At 42.5% G+C, this 9,374-nt stretch overlaps 1 long non-coding RNA gene across 1 annotated transcript; it reads left to right on the top strand.

Annotated features, from left to right (window-relative positions):
* The first annotated feature begins 1,574 nt into the window (after positions 1–1,574).
* LOC147752230 (uncharacterized) lies at positions 1,575–8,884 on the top strand. The gene is made up of 4 exons (XR_015314630.1): positions 1,575–1,708; positions 2,374–2,468; positions 2,945–3,007; positions 8,028–8,884. It is a non-coding gene; the product is annotated as an uncharacterized LOC147752230 (long non-coding RNA).
* Positions 8,885–9,374: the final 490 nt, after the last annotated feature.

Below are 9,374 nucleotides of genomic sequence, written 5' to 3'. Positions count from 1 at the left end.
TTTTGACTAGTTGCTTTAGAAATAGCTTGATTTCGCTGCGTTTGTGAAGGGTATCGCAGATACGAGTACGATGGAATAAATTGTTCTGCGTTAATTTGTATGGCATCGAAACGTCGAACTTTTTTTTTTTTTTTTGATGTTTTGGTTTCGTTGGTGAGATCGGTGATATCATGGCCACTTACATATCGTTCTTGTTCAACTTCCGCAGTGATCTTAATGACTTCTTTCATAATCCACCTACAACTATAAAAAGTATCATTTTGAATAGTCCATACTGACTATAAACAGCAGAGATTTTGCATAGGCCTGGGCAGCATTTGCGCCATTGTCGTAATAAAATCGTGGACTATCATGAATCTTTGCAGCAGCTTCCAGGCGCTCGATCTCAGATCCGAGTAGAAACATTCTAATGATGTGAGCACATCTATCATGGCGCAGCTAGTTATACGCATTAGACTAAATAAGCCAACTCGACTTCGCATTTTGTTACTGTTGCATTGCTAGCTGGTACTTCGTGAGTACTATATTAAGCTCTAATCTATCTATAAATGTACAACAAAATAGCAACAATATAACAAAAATATATAGAACTCTATGTAGACCGGCAAAGGTAACAACCCTATCGAACAAACCGAGTAGCGCAACGCACACTTCTATCGACTATTTATTTATTTATTATAACTTCTTTTCGCAAATGAATTTTTACGCGGAACAGCTAAGTACGAATGCGAAAAGACTATATACTAATCAATCAGTCGAGCGAAAAAGAAGGTAGTGTACTTCTTAAATTTTCTACTTCGTATAATCTCAAAAGTTCGCGCGCATTCTGTGGCGCACACGTAGCACTTGATACACCTTGCTCAACACGACGTCCCTCACATCTGTCTGTAATCTCGCGTCATCTGTGCTACTCTCGATGCAGCATGCCTTGAAAGACGCGCTTCACTTGTCTCTGAATGTACATATAGAAAACCGAGATAAGCTGTCCCCAGCACCGAATCAATCGTTCCTCACACCTCGCTCTGAGCACGCTGAGTATAGCGCTACGAATTTAGTCGAACAAGCCATTTTCTCGTTCTTGTCTCCAACAAATGCTGATCACGACGCTCTAGCACAGACGGTGAAGCACGGAAATCGAAAGTCGCAGAGCTAGCAGCGCACCCCAACTCAGCCCATCTTGTCCCATCTATCCCTCTGAGCTACTTCTCTTTTCTCAGCCGTCATGCGTCGGCTGACGGTTTCCGATTATATCTATGAGTCTGCTGTGAACGCACGCTTTCGAAGCTTCCAGAGCTCGGAGCTCCGACCGTGTTTATATTCGGCTGCGACACGTGCTGGGTCGCACGAATACGAACTGCCGGCGTGAACGAGCGTCTGGCGTCGTTTGGTCGGGTCACATGCTTGAGAGCCGCACAAGTTCCTCGGGGCATTCGAATAGCCGGCGAAGACAGATCGAAGCGGTGAGGTTGAAAAGACGGGTTTGGACAAAAAGGCCATGGGTAAATGTGCATCCTCGAAGAAGGAATTCTTAAGCTGCCCGGGCTCGCGTTTGCGGAGAAAAATAACGTCGTGCAATAGGTGTTAAAGCTTTCGTTGACAGTTGTGTTCGTAGGTATAAAAGAAGTAGACGTTTTCATTCTGTGGGTTGTGGCGTCGACTGTGAAATCGCTCCTGAAAGGAAAAAGAACGGTGATCACTAACGAAAAAGGTAAAACCGGGGCGACGTTGCGTTCGATGGTAATAAAATGGAGTTCGAAAGCTATGGGGAGATTTTGACGTTTTGCATGGTCAACATGAAAATGCGGTGGGTGTTTTGCATTCGTCAACGAGGTGTTAAAAAGGTTATGAAACCATTCCACAGGCATACAACATATGTTAGATTTGGTCGTTCAATTGAAGTAAGCGTGTCACTATGACCAAATAACGAAAAAAAACTCTTTGTGCTAAAGAAGATGCATTATATTATTTTTTATCCTAAATTCTGTCGAGTCTTTCATTGGATAAAAGTTATGATACTCAGATCATGCAGTAGTTTTCACTCTTCCAAACAAAATATGCTCGGATTTTCCACTAAATTGTGATGGGCTTACTAATTTCTACCAGCTATCTTTGTTCGTACGTCCGTCGGCTACCAACTACACTGCAACGTTGCTCAAAATGAATCTACACCATCGATGATAGGTCACATTATTCTGAGAGACGTAGGTGGTTACTCGAAGTTCAGTAACGTCAATTTAGGTCTGTTTCTGCAGTGCACCCAAATGTGTACGCAGTATTAAATAGAGCGCTATTTATCTGACTTTCTCTGCTGTTCTGATGTTATGCTGTTGTCAAACTTACTAAGGGGTTATTGTTTGTCTGAACGTCCGACAGCTCCGTGACTCAGTGCATTTCCTCTGAAGCAGGACTAGCATGTTACATCACGACTAGCATCAGCAGAATTCGACCTTGCGCAATTCGGCCGATCGGTAAACTAATCTCATTACAAGTACAATGGTTCGGCTTGTGCACATTGTCTCTTCCTTTTGTCTTCTCTCATATTTACTCAGACGTATTTATGCATTAAATATGGCTTAGTTAAACTGATACTGTTTGGCCTTCACAAATAGAACTCCTCTACGTTTCCGTAGCTTTTTTTGCCATATTTGCCAATCAGACAATATGATTATATGTCTCGAATATATATCTGTACATTGTAACGAGCATTCTTGCTGCACTAGCCTACGTTAGTTACATATGTATATAATTATATACGAAGACGTAGACTTTACATATCGCATCACTTCTTCGCTACGTCGATATCTATTCCTTATAACTGACTGCGATTGCGAGATTGGCGAGACGTTTAATTATTATATTGCCCATACATATGTCCATAGGGTCCACACGCCAAGTTCGAGACAAGAGTACATAATCATTGTATGGCTATTGTCGGACATTTCAGGCACGTCCAACAATGATGTATGCCAAGAATGGGAATCATAGATGGTTTTTGCATCTTATAATGGTACGCAAGTAAGTGGAATCCTGAATCAAACCAGCAACCATTTCGTACAAACCAAACGTATCACTGTGCACCGTTAATTATACAGATAGATGGTTAAGACAGCAGATTGTGTAATAATAATAAGCCTGGTATCGTTTTGGCAAAAGTGACCTAACCTAATACCGTTCGCCCAATATCTTTTGAGAGATGTTCCTAATATTGTAGGACATCCTAAACGTGTTTAGTTTTTTCGGCCCCTATCTCCTTTCACCTATAGGACATAACCAGGCACAAGGCTCTAACAATTTCAACTAGAGCGGCGCTTTGCTTTGGCACGTCAGAAAAAACGGAAAGACACTCCAACATTGGCGCCCAAGATCAAGATTACCTGAAGAGACGGGATAAAATAGGATAACATAAAGTTTTGCTGGTAATTCGATTTTCCTGAAACGGCAACGAGGTCGACTAGGAAAGCAAAAGAACGAGTTGGGGTACAGACCCAAGACACACAACAGCAAAGCAAAAATTTAGGACCGAGGTGGCTGAAGCGTCAGGCGATTTTGTCCAATTGGGCGGCTATGTAGGCTCGCGTTAGCGTTATGGGTCAGGAGAGCATCAAGATCCGAGCAGCGTTATTTGTATCATAGTCATCGATATTGAGTGTATTCGCGGATAATGTAAATTCGAGCGAGGGTAAAAATAGGCAAAATTTCAACAGACCCTAAGTGCGACTGAGCTAGACTGTCGGGTATGTAGGAAAAAGTCAAATGAAAGTGGCTTGTTTTCTCTTGACAAGAAAATTTTGTTGTGCAGGATTTTTCGCAGAAGACTTGAGCTTTAATCGTACAACTTACTCTGTCTTAGACAAAAGTAAAAAGACTATGAGAAATTTGACTGGAAACTCGAAAGTGGCAGTACATTTGGATAAATCACGTAACGTAAACGAAATACGACATGTCCAATCAGGCGTGTAAAGGTAAAAGTGCTGTTTATTAAATGAACTCGAAAGATATTTTGTTCTACTAAATGTGGTGGCACGACGATCGACTTCATACGAAACAGATAAGCAGGTGGAACAATATACCGAAACATATTTATCAGCTATAAGGGTTTCGGGTAAGCTATAAGGGCGGTGAAGTCAGAGTATAGGACTAGTATGCGCAGAATCTGATAACAAGGAAGTAACATTTAGGGACTTCTCTTTAGTGAGTCTTTTCTTTGTACGGCGCGCACTATATAGATAAAGAACCATGATTTGTGTCATGTCCGTACGACTACTCGTAAATCTACGCGTGTGTTCAGCGAGGTACGGCAAGCTAGATGTGTTCTTCGGCAGACTTTTACCGCTGGTGCCCGAATGACATTCGTTTCAGGAAACGAAAATGTAACCCGACAGCATAGTTACCGCGTAGACTTTAAGCGTTATCCGGATATGGGGCAAGATGATGGCCTCACAGGTCCGGCCGCGATTGACACAACCGCCTCTTACTATATCGCGTCCATATATGTACACTAGTTGAAAGTTACAAAGATGATCCTTTTAGTCTTGTGATAAACCGGGCTAAATAAGACAAAACAGAATCGAATCAGCCGCGGGTCGAAATCGCCACGACAAACAGTGAGGTGACGGCTGCTGAACTGTACGGGGTGTAATGTATTTGCGCAGATGGTAGACTGAGTTCACAGTAAGAAAAAACTTATTCGTTGTCCACTTGGAAGATAACTGGCTTACAATTGAAACGTATGCTGTTCTTAGAGTGTTAGCCTATTCCTTCTTGAGTACGAACCTCTTTTCTTCACAATTACTTCAATTTCACCGTACGTTAAGTTGGTCCGTTTCGTATAACATGGCTTATACAGGGAGACGCTGAAGGAAATCGTACACCTGCACAATAAAAGAACAGCGATATAGATTAAAAAGGAGAGGTCATGCTTTCTCTTCTGTAGGAAGTCCGAGATAATCTTCACTTTCTATGCGGGATGTTTGAGATGATCGTCGATTGCTGCCCGTTGAAGGTGACCAAATCATCTGTCTCAGGCTTAACCCTTTTCGGCCCGAGGCTATAGACAATAGGTTCGTATACGATCTCTCTTTGAATTTACACGAATTCTGCACTACGACGCAATACTGACACGTCCCGAAAACGCCTCACAAAAGCTTAAGCAAAAACTAATAGTAAGTATAATCGTGTCTATAAGTTACCTAGGTCGACATCTAGCGTGTCCTGTATAAAGTCAGCTGCTTACAGACCTGGTTCGGTTAGCTATCGATCAGTTGTAAGCTTTAAATATTTTCCTATTAGTTGCTTTGATCCGACGGAATTGAAGGCAGCTGACGAGTATAGATATCTCGAACACAGCGAGAAGCAATGCATCTGCAGTGATTGACACTAAAATTACGGAGTCTTTTTAGATACGTATTTTAATTGTACCCGACCAGAATAGGCGATCCTTGCAAAAGTTATCACTTTTTTTAATTACGTATAGATTTTGCGTAGCGAAAATTTCGCTGATAATGTTTAGGTGGGACGACCAAATCGACTGCTGATAGTAACTTCAGTGGCGAAATTTTACGTTCGACATTTTTGCTAGATCTAGTTTTAAGAGTCTCGAGGTGAAAATCCGCTAGAAGCCTTACCGGAAACTGTCTAATCTAACCTTTCGTCTGATAATTTTGCATATTAGAAAGCGGAAATATTCTTCGTCACACTATTCTGAAAAAGAACTTGTCAACCCAACCATTATCGCAAAATTACATTATGACTATGGGAAGTTTTACTGGTTTCAACAAGGAAATTTAGTCAAACCTACCAAAACTATTATGGATTGATGTCGCACTTGGATTTCTATTTCGTTCGAAACACTTTAGTTGCCTGAGCATGGCTAGTAGTCAATAGTACTTCCATCGAGATCTTACTTTCATTTCTCTTGCAGTATCTGACCAAGCATTGTAAGACCAGCATAAATCAATTAGGTAAACATTCAATACCCGCGAGACAGTGTTAAGCAGCGGCCCCTGTACAGTGTTAAGCAAAGCGATGTTTGGGTTCCGCTAACTTAGATGCAACCATCTACTTGTCTCTCTCAGTTTTCGGCTTCCGGTCTTCGGCGCATCGTCCGCCGCCGCCGCCGCCGCCGCCAGTGGCTAGCAATGCCGCCATATATTGAGATGCAGAAATCTACGCCTCAGTGTACGTCTGTTTATTCCATTATTTCTGCTATTGCTATCTTTTCCACCAGCGCCACGCAGCGAACATTGCGCCAACCCAGGTCAGGGCAGAGCGTAAATAGCCCGCTGCTAATAGAATCAGTAACATTCTGCAATCAATGACATATTATCGCCTTATACAGGCGTTGTATTCTATGTGCGTGTGATGTCGAACACAGGAGCATATTGTGAGGATCTGAGACTTTGCCGTCACGCAATAGATGGAAACTAATTTGGAAAGCATTGATAATACGGCATAGCTACGCTGAATGGACAGTAATGAAATTCCACGCAGCGGGTGGTACATCTAGCCAGGCAATACCAAGTGCATTTGTGACCTGGTAATCAGCCTTAGCGTAGATATAGCAAGAGTGAAGGGAGAGTTTCGCGAGCTGGATATCTTTCCTGTAAACAGTCATTTGTGGTCGATCTACTTACTGTAGATAGCTACACAAATATACTAATGTTTTAACTGAACGATAACGTTAGGCAAGGCTATCTCTAAGTAGATGCCTACCTTCATTTATATACTAGGTACGCTTGAAAATCGTTTTTATACATCTATTGTTATCTGTGTGTCAAGTTGTACGGTGTGTTGGTTGAAGTTTTATTGATGCGCATAATATAAAGCCTTTTTAACTCAAATACTCTTTCTAATCATAGCTTCAGTTTATGTCTGGACTCGACCACCATATTGTGTCTTTCACTTAGCTGCACTAGCCAGAGGCACGATTAAAAACCATAAACCGATGGGTTTCTATTTCTTCGTAGTCTAATTCTATTAGGCCACAAATTCACACAGAACCAAGTCGGCCACGGTATGAAGAGAACACCAGATAAGACCCTTACGGTTATCTGTAAACAGCCTTGGATTCAAATCCTTTTCAACCTTACAAATGTAACGTTACCAAGTAACTTCTAATCAACCAGATACGAAGCCTCGTCTACAAACAGATTAATATTGTTAACCTAATATGCAACTCCTGACGGCTCTATATGATCGATAGAAAGCAGCAAATAAATCTATCAAACAGTGCCTAGATTCCTCGTATGTCAACTATCGGCTTCCGGCAGGCCGTCTCACTTCGCGCGCACACAGTTCTTCGTGGCAGGAAACACCCACAAAGGAGGTCCTGCAGAAGGTCGCTCTTAATAAAACAGTAAAATGGTAAGTTGGTGGAAGGCCGGTCACGTTCTAGGTATAGTCCTTTCTTGACGTCTTTGCTGTTGTTCATCCTCCGAGAAGCTCGCACACTTTCCCATTTGCCTGTAACCCTTTTAGATCAGCGAACCTGCCGAGGCCAAGAGTTGAAGAGGCCTGGCCTGTGAACTGGGCGTAAAGGTTGCGAATTACTGGTTTCGCAAGCACGCCAGTGGGTATCTTGCTCTCTCCTTCGAGAGCAGGCTAAGAACGTGGGGCGGGGGAGAAGGATGAGGAAGAGTATACGCTCCTCATTTCTAGCCTTGCGGCGTCGAGGTGTCTCTGGTCGTCTCTGCGTCTGCCGTCCTGATGTTCGAGCAGTCAGCTCCTGTGCCTTTCCCAAACCTCCTACGTTCCGCTTCGATTTCTCCCCTGGCTGAATTCGAGAGCTGTGCACTATCTATCTTCTGTACCTATTCCGACTACTCGACTGTCACTGTGCCACCCTACGATACCGGATGTCTATAACTTAAGCTATCCTTGTATATACAGTGATTCTACATAGGCTAGGGTAGAGGTAGCTGCCCACACTACAATGCTAGCTATACGTGACTGTACTGGAAGAGACGAGACGAAAACCCACTACACCAAACGGGTCTAACCTTCTTGTCTAGTTATGCTGTCAATTTCAGCGCTTCAACTGTAAAACGTCATCATCCATTCATCTACGCGGTTCGCTTCATCAGCCACGGTGGGATTTTCAGCGCCTTCGGAACAACCGGCCTCGACCGCCATCTATCATTAGCTTTACAGACGATCTCTGACTAGCTAAAATAAAACCGAAAGAACGAGCTGGTTATCAGCCGCCAATGAATAAGTGCAACTCTTTTTGCCACTTCGAATCCCTTCCCAAAACCAGCCGCTCTTTATTCTACACATAGTACAGGCCCGAGCAAATTTTTTACTATTTGTAAGTAGCCACGTAAACCGGTATACAAAAGAAACGTAACCAAAATGTAACTGCTATTTCCAGTACTCAGCTTTCTTTTACCATACTTTTGATTGGACTGCAATCTGCTGTGTACATCTCAATGAATTATATGCAATATGGGCTAGAAGCTATATACACACACCCTCACACCCCCTCACACACAAGATTTTATCATCACAGGAATAAAAAAAAGCCCAATTGATGGGATCGTGCAGCTAACTTCGACCTGATCATTTGTCCGTTACTTGTCAACCCCGCCTGAAGTCTCTGTGCAGCGTAGGCCGATCTATTAGTAGGACACTGACTCTAGGGGCAAGTGCGGCTTACGAAGAAGTTATTTAAATTGGTGTAACTTTAAGTCCTACTTTAGTTCTGCCTCCCAATCCGCATGGTACCGCCAGTCATTATGTTCTTTGTCGAACAATACTGTTGATCGGCTATCAGGCGTTGAGGTCTCTGCAGCATTATGCAGCTCTAACAGAATGATACACGCATTGAAATGCTACAAAAACGAGTCGGTAACTGTGGAACAATAAAGGTACAATAGAACGAATGTTATATTATCGCACTGGATGTATCGGATACTAGATAAGTTGCAAGAGTTATCAAAATTCCTCCATACAGCACAGGAAGCTAAAATTGCATGCAGGCTCTTTTTGTTGGCAGCTTGTCGTCGATCCGGCCACAAGTATTTTCAAGTTAAAATGGTTTTAAATCGATGAGTAAATTCGCCTTTGTAAAGGGCTACTGCATAAAAAGCATACACCATATTATTTGAATGTCGCGGCCAATTCGTCAAGCGTACGTACATACTTTCGGACATATCGTAAAGTCTATATGTGCATAGGTAGTCGATATAAATGCCTCTATTAACAGGGCGTATGATCATCGTATCGGAAGTCTAACATCCCTATTTGTCGCGCTCTATATACGTGAAGATAAGCACATGCTCTTATCCTCAGCAGATTCACACACTTATCGACGGCCCTTTATTCATGTTTAGGTAAACATTAAGGTAATCAGTGCCCTAATTGCCATAAGCCTAAGT

This window comes from Varroa jacobsoni, unplaced genomic scaffold (assembly GCF_002532875.2).
Source record: "Varroa jacobsoni isolate VJ856 unplaced genomic scaffold, vjacob_1.0 scaffold_1393, whole genome shotgun sequence".
Lineage (NCBI taxonomy): Eukaryota > Metazoa > Arthropoda > Arachnida > Mesostigmata > Varroidae > Varroa > Varroa jacobsoni.
Note: the sequence above shows the minus strand (reverse complement) of the source record. Positions and strands in the feature narration are given on the sequence as shown.